This window comes from Solanum dulcamara, chromosome 9, assembly GCF_947179165.1.
Source record: "Solanum dulcamara chromosome 9, daSolDulc1.2, whole genome shotgun sequence".
Classification (NCBI taxonomy): Eukaryota; Viridiplantae; Streptophyta; class Magnoliopsida; order Solanales; family Solanaceae; genus Solanum; species Solanum dulcamara.
The window spans coordinates 323,078-340,959 of record NC_077245.1 but is presented as its reverse complement, the minus strand read 5'-3'; positions in this window follow the sequence as shown (position 1 = coordinate 340,959).

The following is a 17,882-nucleotide window of genomic DNA, read 5'->3' as shown; positions in this document are numbered from 1 at the left end:
GCTGGGGCAACTAGATTTGTTCCTTAGGTCATTATTGATGCTAATATGGAAGAATATAAGAAAATTCAACCCAAACCCCCGGCACCTAAAAAATTTGTGGGCTAACAAACACGAAAAACTGGCAAAATTGCCTAATTCCTATTGTGTCGCCAATAAAATGATCCTAAATCCTTCTAAAGCGCCGCCGGGGCTACTGAAGTCGTTTCCTAGGTCATTACGGACGCTATTATGGTAGAATCCAAGAAAATTCGATCCGGACCCCTGGCACCTAAAAAATCCATTGGTTAACACACATAAAAAACTGGCAAAATTGCCTAATTCCTATTGCTTCACTAATAAAATGCTCCTAAACCTCACTAAAGTGCCAACGGGGCTACTAGAGTCATTTCCTAGGTCGTTACGGACGCTACTATTAAAAAATCTATTAAATTAGACCCGGACCCCCGGCACCTAAAAAAATTATGGGCTAACACACATCAAAAATTGGCAAAATTGCCTAATTTCTATTGCGTCGCCAATAAAATGCTCCTAAACCCTTCAAAAGCATCGTTGGGGGTACTGGAGTTGTTCCTCAGGTTGTTAAAGATGCTACTATGAAAGAATTCAAGAAAATTCGACCTGGACCCCTGGTACCAAAAAAATCCATGGTCTACCAAACACGAAAAGTAGCAAAATCGCCTAATTCCTATTGCATTGCCAATAAAATGCACTTAAACCCCTCTAATTCCTATTGCGTCGTCAAGAAAGTGCTCCTAAACCCTTTTAAAGCGCTGTCGGGGCTACTGGAGTCAATCCCTAGGTCGTTACGGATGCTAGTATGGAAGAATCAAAGAAAATTCGACTCGGACCCTCGGTACCTAAAAAATTCGTGGGCTAATACACACGAAAAACTAGCAAAATCGCCTAATCCTATTTCATTGCCAATAAAATACTCCTAAACCCCTCTAAAGAACTTTCGGGGCTATTGGAGTCAATCTCCAGGTCATTACAGATGCTACTATAGAAGAATCCAAAAAAATTCGACTCGTACCCCCGGCACCTAAAAAATCTGTGGGCTAACACACTTGATAAATTGCTAAAATTGCCTAATTCTTATTGCGTCGCCAATAAAATCCTCTAAACCCTTTTAAAGCACCGCTGCGGCTACTGGATTCGTTCCCTAGGTCGTTACGGACGCTACTATGGAAAAATCCCAGAAAATTCGACCCGAACCCCCGGCATCTAAAATATCCGTGGGCTAACACATACAAAAAACTAGCAAAATTGCCTAATTCCTATTTCGTCGCTAATAAAATACTCCTAAACCCCTCTAAAGCATCGTCGAGGCTACTGGAGTCGTTCCCTAGATCATTACGGACGCTACTATGGAAGAATCGAAGAAAATTTGACCCAGACCTCGGCAATAAAAAATCCATTAGCTAATACATACGTAAAACTGGCAAAATCGCCTAATTCCTATTGTGTCGCCAATAAAATGCTCCTAAAGCCCTCTAAAGCATTGCCGGGGCTACTAGATCGTTTCCTAGGTCGTTACGGGCGCTACTATAGAAGAATCCAAAAAATTTGACCTAAATCTCTGGCACGTAAAAAATCCTTGGGTAACACACATAAAAAATTGTAAAAATTGTCTAATTCCTATTGCATCGACAATTAAATACTCTCAAACCCCTCAAAATCACCGCCGGGCTACTGGAGTCGTTCCATAGGTCGTTATGGACGCTACTATGGAAGAATCCAAGAATATTCGACCCGAACATCTAGCACCTAAAACTCTGTGGGTCGCCAATAAAATACTCCTAAACCCATTAAAAGTGTTGTCGGGGCTAATGGAGTCGATCCCCAAGTTTTTACGGATGCTACTATTGAAGAATCCAAGAAAATTTAACCTAGACCCCTGACACCTAAAAAATCTATGGGCTAACACACATGAAAAACTGGCAAAATCGCCTAATTCTTATTACGTCGCCAATAAAATGCTCATAAACCCCTCTAAAGCATCACCGGGGCTACTGAAGTTGTTCCCTAGGTATTTATGGACGCTACTATTGAAGAATCCAATAAAAGTTGACCAGGACCCCCGGCACCTAAAAAATCTGTGGGTTAACACACACGAAAAACTGGCAAAATCGCCTAATTTCTATTGCGTCGCTAATAAAATGCTCTTAAACCCCTGTAAAGCGCCACCAGGGCTACTGGAATTGTTCCCTAGGTTTTTACGGATGCTACTATGGAAGAATCCAAGAAAATTCGACCCAAACCCCCGACACCTAAGAAATCTGTGGGTTGAAAAATTGGTAAAATCGCCTAATTCTTATTGCGTCGCTAATAAAATGCTCCTAAATCCCTCTAAAGTGCCGCCAGGGCTACTGAAGTCATTCCCTAGGTCTTTACTGACGCTACTATTGAAGAATCTAATAAAATTTGACCAGGACCCCCGGCACCTAAAAAATCTGTGGGTTAACACACACGAAAAACTAGTAAAATTCCCTAATTCATATTGCGTTGCCAATAAAATGCTCTTAAACCCCTCTAAAGCACCGCTGGGGCTACTGGAGTCATTTACTAGGTCGTTAAGGACGCTACTTTTGAAAAATCCAAAAAAATTAGACCCTGACTCTCGGCACCTAAAAAATCTATGGGCTAACACACATGAAAAACTGGCAAAATTGCCTAATTGCTATTGCGTCACTAATAAAATGCTTCTAAACTCTTCTAAAGTGCCGCTAGGGCTACTAGAGTCATTCCTTAGGTCGTTACAGATGCTACTATTGAATAATTCAAGAAAATTTGACCCGGACCCCAACAACTAAAAATTCTGGGGCTAACACACACAAAAACCTGGCAAAATTGTCTAATTCTTGTTGCATCCCAAATAAAATGCTCCTAAACCCCTCTAAAGCACCGTCGGGGCTACTGGAGTCGTTCCCATGTCATTACGGACACTACTATAAAATAATCTAATAAAATTTGACCCAAACCACCTGCACCTAAAAAATTCATGGACTAACACACACGAAAAACTATCAAAATTTCCTAATTCCTATTGTATCGCGAATAAAATGCTCCTAAACCACTCTAAAGCACCGCGGGGGCTACTGAAGTCGTTCTCTAGGTCATTACAAATGCTACTATAGAAGAATCCAAGAAAATTTGACCCGAACCCTCGCCACCTAAAAATTTTGTGGGCTAACACACACGAAAAACTGACAAAATCGCCTAATTCCTATTGCGTCGCCAATAAAATGTTTCTAAACCCCTCTAAAGCACCGTCGGGGATACTCGAGTCGTTCCTTAGGTCATTACGGATGCCGCTATTGAATAATCCAAGAAAATTGAACCAGGACCCCCGACACCTAAAAATCTGTGGGCTAACACAAATAAAAAACTGGCAAAATTGTCTAATTTCTATTAAATCGCCAATACAATACTCCAAAACCCTTCAAAAGCGCTGCCGGGGCTGCTGGATTCACTCCCCAGGTTGTTACGGATGCTACTACAAAATAATCCAAGAAAATTTGACCAAGACCCCTGGCACTAAAAAATCTGTGGGCTAACACTCACGAAACACTGGCAAAATCACTTAATTCCTATTGTGTCGCCAATAAAATACTCCTAAACCGCTCTAATGCACCTCCGGGGATACTGGAGTCATTCCTTAGGTCATTACGGACGCTACTATGGAAGAATCTAAGAAAATTTAACCCAGACCCCAGCATCTAAAAAATCATTGGGCTACCAAACACGAAAAACTGACAAAATCGCCTAATTCCTACTGCGTCGCCAATAAAATGCTCCTAAACCCCTCTAATGCGCCTCCGGGGATACTGGAGTATTTCCTAGGTAGTTACAGATGCTACTATGGAAGAAAACAAGAAAAATTGACCCAGACCCCGGCACCTAATAAATCTGTGGGCTAACACACACGAAAAACTGGCAAAATTTCCTAATTCCTATTGCGTCGCCAATAAAATGCTCCTAAACCCCTCTAAAGCATCGCCGGGGCTACTGGAGTCATTCCCTAGGTCATTACAGAAGCTTCTATAGAATATTCCAAGAAAATTCAACCCGTATCCCTGGCACATAAAACATCCGTGGGCTAACACATATTAAAAACTGGAAAAAATCCCCTAATTCCTATTGGGTCGCCAATAAAATGCTCTTAAACCCCTCTAAAGCACCGCTGGGGCTACTGGAGTTGTTCTCTAGGTCGTTACGGACGCTACTATGGAATAATCCAAGAAAATTCAACCCAAACCCCCTGCACATAAGAAATCTGTGGGCTAACACACACGAAAAACTGGTAAAATTGTCTAATTCCTATTGCGTCGCCAATAAAATGCTCCTGAACCCCTCTAAAGCGCCGCCAGGGCTACTGAATTCGTTACCTATGTCGTTAGGATGCTTCTATGGAAGAATCTAATAAAAATTGACCAGGACCTCCGGTACCTAAAAAGTCCATTGGTTAACACACACGAAAAACTGGCAAAATCGCCTAATTCCTATTGCGTCGCCAATAAAATGCTTCTAAACCCCTCTAAAGTACCGCCGGGGCAACTGGAGTCATTCCCTAGGTCATTACAGACGCTACTATGAATTATTCCAAGAAATTTTGATCCATACCCCTGACACATAAAAAATTTGTGGGCTAACACAAATTAAAAACTAGCAAAATCGCCTAATTCCTATAGGGTCGCCAATAAAATGCTACTAAACACTTCTAAAGCGCCGCTGAGGCTGCTGAGTCATTCCTCAGGTCGTTACAGATGTTATTATAAAATAATCCAAGAAAATTCGACCTGAATCTCCGGCACCTAAAAAATCTATGGGCTAACACACACTGAAAACTGGTAAAATTGCCTAATTCCTATTACGTCGCCAATAAAATGCTCCTGAACCCCTCTAAAGCGCCGCCAGGGCTACTGAATTCATTCCCTATGTCGTTAGGATGCTTCTATGGAAGAATCTAATAAAAATTGACCAGGACCTTCGGTACCTAAAAAGTCCATTGGTTAACACACACGAAAAACTGGCAAAATCGCCTAATTCCTATTGCGTCGCCAATAAAATGCTTCTAAACCCCTCTAAAGTACCGCCGGGGCAACTGGAGTCATTCCCTAGGTCATTACAGACGCTACTATGGATTATTCCAAGAAATTTTGATCCATACCCCTGACACATAAAAAATCTGTGGGCTAACACAAATTAAAAACTTGCAAAATCGCCTAATTACTATTGGGTCGCCAATAAAATGCTACTAAACACTTCTAAAGCGTCGCTGAGGCTGCTGAGTCGTTCCTCAGGTCGTTACAGATGTTATTATAAAATAATCTAAGAAAATTCGACCTGAATCTCCGGCACCTAAAAAATCTATGGGCTAACACACACTGAAAACTGATAAAATTGCCTAATTCTTATTGCGTCGCCAATAAAATGCTCCTGAACCCCTCTAAAGCGCCGCCAGGGCTACTGAAGTCATTCCCTATGTCGTTAGGATGCTTCTATGGAAGAATCTAATAAAAATTGACCAGGACCTCCGGTACCTAAAAAGTCCATTGGTTAACACACACGAAAAACTGGCAAAATCGCCTAATTCCTATTGCGTCGCCAATAAAATGCTTCTAAACTCCTCTAAAGTACCGCCGGGGCAACTGGAGTCATTCCCTAGGTCATTACAGACGCTACTATGGATTATTCCAAGAAATTTTGATCCATACCCCTGACACATAAAAAATCTGTGGGCTAACACAAATTAAAAACTGGCAAAATCGCCTAATTCCTATTGGGTCGCCAATAAAATGCTACTAAACACTTCTAAAGCGCCGCTGGGGCTGCTGAGTCGTTCCTCAGGTCGTTACAGATGTTATTATAAAATAATCTAAGAAAATTCGACCTGAATCTCCGGCACCTAAAAAATCTATGGGCTAACACACACTGAAAACTAGTAAAATTGCCCAATTCTTTCATCGCCAATAAAATGCTGCTAAACCCCTTTAATGCGCCTCCGGGGATACTGGAGTCATTCCCTAGGTCGTTACGGACGCGACTATGTAAGAATCCAAATATATTTGACCCGGACGCCTAACACCTAAAAAATCTATGGGTTAACACACACGAAAAATTAGCAAAATTGCCTAATTCTATTGAGTCGCCAATAAAATGCTCCTAAACCCATCAAAAGCAAATTCGGGGCTACTGGAGGCTTTCCCTAGGTCGTTACAGACACTACTATCTAAGAATCCAAATATATTTGACACGGACGCCTAACACCTAAAAAATTCTATGGGTTAACACACACGAAAAATTAGCAAAATTGCCTAATTCAATTGCGTCGCCAATAAAATACTCCTAAACCCCTCTAAAGCAAAGTCGGGGCTACTGGAGTTTTTTCCTAGATCGTTACGGACACTACTATGAAATAATCCAAGAAAATTCAACTCGGACCCCCGGCACCTAAAAAATCCGTGGGTTACAACACACGAAAAATTGGTAAAATCGCCTAATTCCTCTTGCGTCACCAATAAATTGCTCCTAAACACCTCTAAAACGCCCCCGGGGCTAGTGGAGTCGTTACCTAGGTCGTTACGGACTCTACTATCAAAGAATCTAAGAAAATTTGACCCGAATCTCCGGCACCTAAAGAATTTGTGGGCTAAAACACACAAAAAACTAGCAAAATTGCCTAATTCCTATTGCGTCGCCAATAAAATGCTCCTAAACCCCTCTAAAGCACCGCCGAGGCTACTGAAGTCATTTCTTAGGTCTTTAGGACGCTACTATGGTAGAATCCAAGAAAATTCGACCTAGACCCGCGGCACCTAAAAAATTCATTGGTTAACACATACGAAAAACTAACAAAATCGACTAATTCCTATTGCATCGCAAAAAAAGTGGTCCTAAACCCTTTTAAAGCACCGCCGGAGCTACTGGAGTTGTTCCCTATGTCATTACGGATGCTACAATTGAAGAATCTAAGAAATTTTAACCCGGACCCCCGACACCCAAAAAATCCATGGGCTAACACACACAAAAAACTTGCAAAATTGCCTAATTCTTATTGAATCGCCAATAAAATGCTCCCAAACCCTTCTAAAGCGCCTCCGGGGCTAGTGAAGTCATTCTCCAGGTCGTTACGGATGCTATTATGGAAGAATCCTAGAAATTTAACTCGTACCATTGGCACCTAAAAATTTTGTGGGCTAACACACCCGAAAAACTGGCAAAATTGTCTAATTCCTATTGTGTCGCCAATAAAATGCTCCTAAACCCTACTAAAGCACCGCCGGGGCTACTGAAGTCGTTCCCTAGGTTGTTACGGATGCTAATAAGGAAGAATCCAATAAAATTCAACCCGGACCCCCGACACCTAAAAAATCCATGGGCTAACACACACGAAAAATTGGTAAAATTGCCTAATGCCAATTGTGTCGCCAATAAAATGCTTCCAAACACCTCTAAATCGCCGCCAAGGCTACTAGAGTCGTTCCCTAGGTCGTTTCGGACGCTACTATGGAAGAATCCAAGAAATTTCGACTCAAACCCCTGGCAACTAAAAAATCCGTGGGCTAACACACAAGAAAAACTGGCAAAATCACCTAATTCTTATTGCGTTGCCAATAAAATGCTCCTAAACCCTTTTAAAGCACCGTCGGGACTACTGAACTCATTCCCTAGGTCTTTACGAATGCTACTATGGAAGAATCTAAGAAAATTCGATCCAAACCCCCGGCACCTAAAAAATCCGTGGGCAAACACACACGAAAAAATGGCAAAATTGCCTAAATCCTATTGCGTCGCCAATAAATATCTCCAAAACCCTTCTAAAGCACCGCTGGGACTACTGGAGTCGTTCCACAGGTCGTTACGGTTGCTACTATGGAAAAATGGAAGAAAATTCGACCTGGGCCTTGACACTAAAAAATCCATGGGCTAATACACACGTAAAATTGGCAAAATTGCCTAATACCTATTGTGTCGCCAATAAAATGCTCCTAAACCCCTCTAAAGTATCACCGGGGCTACTAGAGACTTTCCCTAGGTCGTTACGGATGCTACTATAGAAGAATTTTAAAAAAATTGACCCGAATCTCCGGCACCTAAAAAATCTGTGGGCTAACACACACGAAAAACTGGCAAAATTGCATAATTCCTACTGCGTCGCCAATAAAATACTCCTAAACCCCTCAAAAGCATCGTTGGGGCTACTGCAGTCGTTCCCAAGGTTGTTACAGATGCTACAATGTGAGAAACTAAGAAAATTCGACCTGGACCACCGGCACCTAAAAAATCTATGGGTTAACACACACGAAAAACTGGCAAAATCGCTTAATTCCTACTGTGTCTCCAATAAAGTGCTTCTAAACCCCTCTAAAACATCACCGGGGCTATTGGAGTTGTTCCCTAGGTCGTTACGGATGCTACTATAGAAGAATCCAAGAAAATTCGACCCAAACCCCATGCACCTAAGAAATCTGTGGGCTAACACACACGAAAAACTGGCAAAATCGCCTAATTTCTATTGGGGCACCAATAAAATGCTACTAAACACTTCTAAAGCACCGCCGGGGCTGCTGAGTCGTTCCTCAGGTCGTTAAAGATGCTATTATAAAATAATCCAAGAAAATTCGACCTGAATTTCCGGCATCTAAAAAATCTGTGGGCTAACACACACGAAAAACTGGCAAAATTACCTAATTGTTGTTGCATTGCCAATAAAATATTAATAAACCCCTCTAATGCGCCTCCGAGGATACTGGAGTCTTTCCCTAGGTCATTACAGACGCTACTATATAAGAATCCAAAAATATTTGACCCGAACGCCCGACATCTAAAAAATCTATGGGTTAACACACACGAAAAATTGGCAAAATTGTCTAATTCTATTATGTCGCCAATAAAATGATCCTAAACCCCTCTAAAGCACAGTCGGGACTACTGGAGTCTTTCCCTAAGTTGTTACAGATGCTACTATTGATGAATCCAAAAAAATTAGACTCGGACCCCTGGCACCTAAAAAATCTATGGTTTTCAACACACGAAAAATTGGTAAAATTGGCTAATTCCTCTTGTGTCACCAATAAATTACTCCTAAACACCTCTAAAACGCTGCCGGGGCTACAAGAGTCGTTTCCTAGGTCGTTACGGATGCTACTAATAAGAAATCCAAGAAACTTTGACCCGAATCTCTGGCACCTTAAGAATTTATGGGCTGAAACACATAAAAAACTGGCAAAATTGCCTAATTCCTAATGCATCGCTAATAAAATGCTCCTAAACTCCTCTAAAGCGCCGTCGGGGCAACTGAAGTCATTCCCTAGGTCGTTACGGACTCTACTATGTAAGAATCCAAAAAAATTCAACCCGAACGCCAACACATAAAAAGTCTGTGGGCTAACACACATGAAAAACTGGCAAAATGGCATAATTCTATTGTGTTGCCAATAAAATGCTCCCAAACCCCTCTAAAGCACCTCTAGGGTTACTGGAGTAGTACCTAGGTCGTTAAGGATGCTACTATAGAAGAATCCAAGAAATTCAATTCGGACCCCTGGCACCTAAAAAATCTGTGGACTAACATACACAAAAAACTAGCAATATCGCCTAATTCCTATTGCGTCACCAATAGAATGCTCTTAAACCTTTCTAAAGCACCACCGGGGCTAATGGAGTCGTTCCCTAGGTCGTTACGGATGCTACTATTGAAGAATCCAAGAAAATTCGGCCCGGACCCCCGGCACCTAAAAAATCCATGGGCTAGCACACACACAAAAAGGTAAAATTGCCTAATGCCAATTGCGTCGCCAATACAATGCTACTAAACCCCTCTAAAGCGTCGCCGGGGCTACTGGAGTTTTTCCCAAGGTCATTACGAATGCTACTATGAAATAATCCAAGAAAATTCGACCCGGACCCCCAGCACCTAAAAAATCCGTAGGCTAACACACACAAAAAAGTGGCAAAATTGCCTAATGCCAATTGCGTCGCCAATAAAATGCTACTAAACCCCTCTAAAGCACCGCCGGGGCTACTGAAGTTGTTCCCTAAGTCGTTACGGATGCTACTATGGAAGAATCTAAGAAAATTTGACCCGGACCCCCGACACCTAAAAAATCCATGGGCTAACACACACGAAAAACTGGCAAAATTGCCTAATGCCAATTGCGTCGCCAATAAAATGTTACTAAACCCCTCTAAATCACCGTCGGGGCTACTGGAGTCGTTCCCTAGGTCGTTTCGGACGCTACTATGGAAGAATCCAAGAAATTTCGATCCGAACCCTTGGAGACTAAAAAATCTATGGGCTAACACACACGAAGAACTAGCAAAATCGCCTAATTCTTATTTCATCGCCAATAAAATGCTCATAAACCCTTCTAAAGCACCGTAGGGACTACTGAAGTCGTTCCCTAGGTCGTTACGGATGCTACTATGGAAGAATCTAAGAAAATCCAACCCGAACCTCCAGCACCTAAACAATCCGTTGGCAAACACACACGAAAAACTAGCAAAATGGCCTAAATCTTATTGCGTCGCTAATAAAATACTCCTAAACCCTTCTAAAGTACCTCTGGTACTAATGGAATCATTCCCTAGGTAATTACGGATGCTACTATGGAAGAATGAAAGAAAATTCGACCCAGACGCCCGACACCTAAACAATTCGTGGGCTAACACACACGAAAATTTGGCAAAATCGCCTAATTCTATTGCGTCTCCAATAAAATGCTCCTAAACCCCTCTAAAGCACCGCCGGGGCTACTGGAGTCTTTCCCTAGGTCGTTACGGATGCTACTATAGAAGAATCCAAAAAAAATTGACCCGAATCTCTGGCACCTAAAAAATCTGTGGGCTAACACACACGAAAAACTGGCAAAATTGCCTAATTCCTACTGCATAGCCAATAAAATACTCCTAAACCCCTCAAAAGCACCGTCGGGGCTACTGGAGCCATTCCCAAGCTTGTTACAGATGCTACAATATGAGAAACTAATAAATCTCAACCTGGACCACCGACACCTAAAAAATCTATGGGCTAACAATCACGAAAAACTGGCAAAATCGCCTAATTCCTATTATATTGCCAATAAAATATTCAGAAACCCCTCTAAAGCATCGCTGGGGCTACTGGAGTTGTTTCCTAGGTCGTTACGGATGCTACAATAGAAGAAACCAAGAAAATTCAATCCAAACCCCCTGCACCTAAAAAATCCATGGGCTAACACACACAAAAAAGTGGCAAAATTGCCTAATGCCAATTGCGTCACCAATAAAATGCTACTAAACCCCTCTAAAGCGCCGCCGGGGCTACTGGAGTCGTTCCCTAGGTCGTTACGGATGCTACTATGGAAGAATCCAAGAAAATTTGACCCGGACCCCCGACACCTAAAAAATCCATGGGCTAACACACACGAAAAACTGGCAAAATTGCCTAATGCCAATTGCGTTGCCAATAAAATGTTACTATACCCCTCTAAATCACCGCCGGGGCTACTGGAGTCATTCCCTAGGTCGTTTCGGACGTTACTATGGAAGAATCCAAGAAAATTCAATCTGAACCCCTGGAGACTAAAAAATCTGTGGGCTAACACACACGAAAAACTAGCAAAATTGCTTAATTCTTATTGCGTCGCCAATAAAATGCTCATAAACCCTTCTAAAGCACCGTAGGGACTATGGAAGTCGTTTCCTAGGTCGTTATGGACGCTACTATGGAAGAATCTAAGAAAATGCAACCCGAACCCCCAGCACCTAAACAATCCGTTGGCAAACACACGAAAAATTAGCAAAATTGCCTAAATCCTATTGCGTCGCCAATAAAATACTCCAAAACCCTTCTAAAGCACCGCTGGACCTACTGGAGTCATTCCCTAGGTAATTACAGATGCTACTACGAAAGAATAGAAGAAAAGTTGACCTGGGCCTCAGTACTAAAAAATCCATGGGCTAATACACACGTAAAACTGGCAAAATCGCCTAATTCCTATTGTTTCGCCAATAAAATGCTCCTAAACCTCTCTAAAGCATCACCGGGGCTACTGGAGTCGTTCCCTAGGTCGTTACGGATGCTACTATAGAAGAATCTAAAAACATTTGAAACGAATCTTGGGCACCTAAAAACTCTATGGGCTAACACATACGAAAAATTGGCAAAATTGCCTAATTCCTACTACGTCGCCAATAAAATACTCCTAAACCGCTCAAAAGCATCGTCGAGCTACTGGAGTCGTTCCCAAGGGTTTTACAGATGCTACTATAGAAGAATCCAATAAAATTCGACCAGTACCTCTGGCACCTAAAAAATCTGTGGTTAACACACATGAAAAACTGGCAAAATCGCTTAATTCCTACTATGTCTCCAATAAAATGCTTCTAAACCCCTCTAAAGCACCGCCAGGGCTACTAGAGTCGTTCCTTAGGTCGTTACGGATGATACTATGGATGAATCTAAGAAAATTCGACCTAGACCCCCGGCACATAAAAAATCTGTGGACTAACACACATTAAAAACTGGCAAAATCGCGTAATTCTTATTGTGTCGATAATAAAATGCAACTAAACCCTTCTAAAGCACCGCCGGGGATACTGAAGTCATTCCCACATTGTTATAGATGCTACTATAAAATAATCTAAGAAAATTCGACCTGGACCCTCAGCACCTAAAATATCTGTGGGCTAACACACACGAAAAACTGGCAAAATTGCCTAATTCTTGTTGCATCGCCAATAAAATACTTCTAAAACCCTCTTATGCCCCTTCGAGGATACTAGAGTCATTACCTAGGTTGTTACGAATGCTACTATGTAAGAATCCAAAAACATTCAACCCGGACACCCAACACTTAAAAAATTTGTGGACTAAAATATACGAAAAACTGGCAAAATGGCCTAATTCTATTGCGTCGCCAATAAAATGCTCCCAAATCTCTCTAAAGCGCCTCTGGGGCTACTGGAGTCGTTTCCCAAGTTGTTACGGATGCTACTATAGAAGAATCCAAGAAATTCGACCCGGACCCTTCGCACCTAAAAAATCTGTGGGCTAACACACACGAAAAACTAGCAATATCACCTAATTCATATTGCATCGCCTATAAAATGCTCCTAAACCCTTCTAAAGCACCGCTGAGGCTACTGGAGTCGTTCCCTAGATCGTTACGGATGCTACTATGCAAGAATCTAAGAAAATTCGACCCGGACCCCTAGGACCTAAAAAATCTGTGGGCTAAAACACACAAAAAAGTGGCAAAATTTCCTAATTCCTATTGCATCGCCAATAAAATGCTCCTAAACTCTTTAAAGTTCTGCCAGGGCTACTGGAGTCATTCCTTAGGTCGTTACAGACACTACTAGTGAAGAATACAAGAAAATTCGACCCGGATCCTGGCAACTAAAAAATCTGTGGACTAACACACACGAAGAATTGGCAAAATCGCCTAATTCGTATTGCGTTGCCAATAAAATGCTTCTAAACCCCTCTAAATCACCGCCGGGGCTACTAGAGTCGTTCTCTAGGTCATTACGGATGCTACTATGGAAGAATCCAAGAAAATTCAATCCATACCCCCGGCACCTAAAAACTCCGTAGGCTAACACACACGAAAAACTAGCAAAATTGCCTAATTTCTATTTCATTGCCAATAAAATGCTCCTAAACCCCTCTAAAGAACCTCCGGGGCTATTGCAGTCATTCTCCAAGTCATTACGGACGCTACTATAGAAGAATCCAAGAAACTTCAACTCGAACCCCCGGCACCTAAAAAATCAGTGGGCTAACACACACGATAAACTACCAAAAATGCCTAATTCTTATTGTGTCGCCAAAAAAAATCCTCTAAACCCTTTTAAAGCAGCGCTACGGCTACTAGATTCGTTCCCTAGGTCATTACAGATGCTACTATGGAAGAATTGCAGAAAATTCGACCTAGACCCTGGCACCTAAAATATCTGTGGGCTAACACACACGAAAAACTGGTAAAATTGCCTAATTCCTATTTGGTCGCGAATAAAATGCTCTTAAACCCCTCTAAAGCACTGACGGGGTTATTGGAGTCATTTCTTAGATCATTACGGGCGCTACTATGGAAGAATCGAAAAACATTCAACCCGGACCTCGGACCTAAAAAATCCATGGGCTAATACACAAGAAAAACTAGCAAAATTGCCTAGTTCCTATTGCATCGCAGATAAAATGCTCCTAAACCCCTCTAAAGCGTCGCTGGGGCTACTAGAGTTGTTCCCTAGGTCATTACGGAAGCTACTATGGAAGAATCCAAGAAAATTCGACCCAAACCCCTGCACCTAATAAATCTGTGGGCTAACACACACAAAAAACTAGCAAAATTGCCTAATTCCTATTGCGTCGCCAATAAAATGCTCCTAAACTCCTCTAAAGCTCCGCCAGGGCTACTGAAGTCATTCCCTAGGTCGTTAAGGACGCTATAATGGAAGAATCCAATAAAATTTGACCAGGACCTCCGACACCTAAAAAGTTTGTGGGTTAACACACACGAAAAACTGGCAAAGTCGCTTAATTCCTATTGCATCCCGAATAAAATGATCCTAAACCCCTCTAAAGTACCGCCGGGGCTACTGGAGTCATTTCTTATGGGTTAACACATACAAAAAACTAGCAAAATTATCTCATTTCTATTGCGTCGCTAATAAAATGCTCCTAAACTCTTCTAAAGTGCTGTCAGGGCTAGTAAAGTCATTCCTAAGGTCGTTACAGACGCTACTATGGAAGAATCCAAGAAAATTCGAATTGAACCCTGGCAACTTAAAAATCCATAAGCTAACACACATGAAAAACTGGCAAAATTGTCTAATTCTTGTTGCGTCGTAAATAGAATGCTCCTAAACCCCTATAATGCACCGCCGGAGCTACTAGAGTCGTTCCCGAGGTCGTTACGGATGCTATTATGGAAGAATCCTAGAAATTTAACTCGTACCATTGGCACCTAAAAATTTTGTGGGCTAACACACCCGAAAAACTGGCAAAATTGTCTAATTCCTATTGTATCGCCAATAAAATGCTCCTAAACCCTACTAAAGCACCGCCGGGGCTACTGAAGTCGTTCCCTAGGTTGTTACGGATGCTAATAAGGAAGAATCCAATAAAATTCAACCCGGACCCCCGACACCTAAAAAATCCATGGGCTAACACACACGAAAAATTGGTAAAATTGCCTAATGCCAATTGTGTCGCCAATAAAATGCTTCCAAACACCTCTAAATCGCCGCCAAGGCTACTAGAGTCGTTCCCTAGGTCGTTTCGGACGCTACTATGGAAGAATCCAAGAAAATTCGACTCAAACCCCTGGCAACTAAAAAATCCGTGGGCTAACACACAAGAAAAACTGGCAAAATCACCTAATTCTTATTGCGTTGCCAATAAAATGCTCCTAAACCCTTTTAAAGCACCGTCGGGACTACTGAACTCATTCCCTAGGTCTTTACGAATGCTACTATGGAAGAATCTAAGAAAATTCGATCCAAACCCCCGGCACCTAAAAAATCTGTGGGCAAACACACACGAAAAAATGGCAAAATTGCCTAAATCCTATTGCGTCGCCAATAAATATCTCCAAAACCCTTCTAAAGCACCGCCGGAGCTACTGGAGTCTTTCCCTAGGTCGTTACGGACGCTACTATTAAAGAATCCAAGAAAATTCGATCCGAACACCCGGCACCTAAAAATCCGTAGGCTAACACATACGAAAAACTAGAAAAATCGCCTAATTCCTATTGCATAACCAATAAAATGCTCTTAAACCCCTCTAAAGTACTGTCGGGGCTACTGGAGTCGTTCCCCAGGTCATTACGGATGCTACTATAAAATAATCCAATAAAATTCGACCAAAACCCCTGCACCTAAAAAATCCATAAACTAACACACACGAAAAACTTGTAAAAATTCCTAATTCCTATTGCGTCGCGAATAAAATGCTCCTAAACAACTCTAAAGCGCCACGGGGGCTACTAGAGTCGTTTCCTAGGTCGTTACGAATGCTACTATAGAAGAATCCAAGAAAATTTGACTCAGACCCCTGACATCTATAAATTTTGTGGGCTAACACACACTAAAAATTGGCAAAATTGCATAATTCCTATTGTGTCGCCAATAAAATGCTTCTAAACCCCTTTAAAGCACCACCGTAGATACTGGAGTCATTTCCTAAGTTGTTACGGACGCTACTATATAATAATCCAAGAAATTTCGACCAGGACCCCCGGCACCTAAAAAATCTGTGGGCTAACATAGACGAAAAACTAGCAAAATCGTCTAATTTTTAATGTATCGCCAATACAATACTCCTAAACCCTTCTAAAGTGCCGCCGGGGCTGCTGGAGTCGATCCCCAGGTTATTACGGATGCTACTAAAAAATAATCCAAGAAAATTCGACCTAGATCCCTACCACTAAAAAATCTGTGGGTTAACACTCACGAAAAACTGGAAAAATCACCTAATTCCTATTGCATAGCCAATAAAATGCTCCTAAACCCCTCTGAAGTACTGCCGGGGCTACTGGAGTCATTTACTAGGTCGTTACAGATGCTACTATTAAAGAATCTAAGAAAATTCAAACCAGAATCCTGGCACCTAAAAAATCTGTGGGCTAACAAACATGAAAAACTCAAAAAAATGCCTAATACCTATTGCGTCGCCAATAAAATGCTCCTAAACCCCTCTAAAGTATCGCCGAGGCTACTGGAGTCTTCCTAGGTAGTTACGGACACTACTATGAAAGAATCCAAGAAAATTCGACCCAAACAGATGGCACCTAAAAAATCTGTGGGTTAACACATACGAAAAACTGGCAAAATTGCTTTATTCCTATTGCGTCGCCAATAAAATGCTTATAAACCCCTCTAAAGCACTATCAGGGCTACTGAAGTCGTTCCCTAGGTCGTTACGGACACTTCTATGGAAGAATCCAAGAAAATTTGACCCAAACCCCCAGCACCTAAATATCTGTGGGTTAACACACACGGAAAATTGGCAAAATTGCCTAATTTCTATTGCATTGCCAATAAAATGCTCATAAACCCCTCTAAAGCGCCGTCGGGGCTACTGGAGTCGTTCCCTAGGTCATTACCGATGCTACTATGGAAGAATCCAAGAAAGTTCGACCCGAACCCCGACACCTAAAAAATCTGTGGGCTAGCATACACGAAAAACTGGCAAAATCACATAATTCCTATTGCGTCGTCAAGAAAGTGCTCCTAAACCCTTCTAAAGTGTCGTCGGAGTTACTGGAGTCATTCTCTAGGTCGTTACAGATGCTACTATGGAAGAATCCAAGAATATTCAACCCAGACACCCGGCACCTAAAAATTTATGGGCTAATACACAAAAAACTGGAAAAATTACCTAATTTCTATTTCATTGCCAATAAAATACTCCTAAACCCCTCTAAAGAACCTCCGGTGCTATTGGAGTCATTATCTAGGTCATTACGGACGCTATTATGGAATAATCCAAGAAATTTAACTCGGACCCCCAGAACCTAAAAAATCTGTGGGCTAACACACACGAAAAACTGGCAGAATCGCCTAATTGTTATTGCGTCGCCAATAAAATCCTCTAATCCCTTTTAATGCACCGTTGGGGCTACTTGATTCATTCCCTAGGTCATTATGGACGCTACAATTGAAGAATCCCAGAAAATTCAACCTGGACCAGCGGCACCTAAAATATCTGTGGGCTAACACACACGAAAAACTGGCAAAATTGCTTAATTCCTATTTCATCGCCAATAAAATGCTCCTAATCCCCTCTAAAGCACCATCGGGGCTACTGGAGTCGTTCCCTAGGTCATTACGGATGCTACTATGGATGAATCGAAGAAAATTCAACCCGGACCTCAGAACTAAAAAATCCATTGGC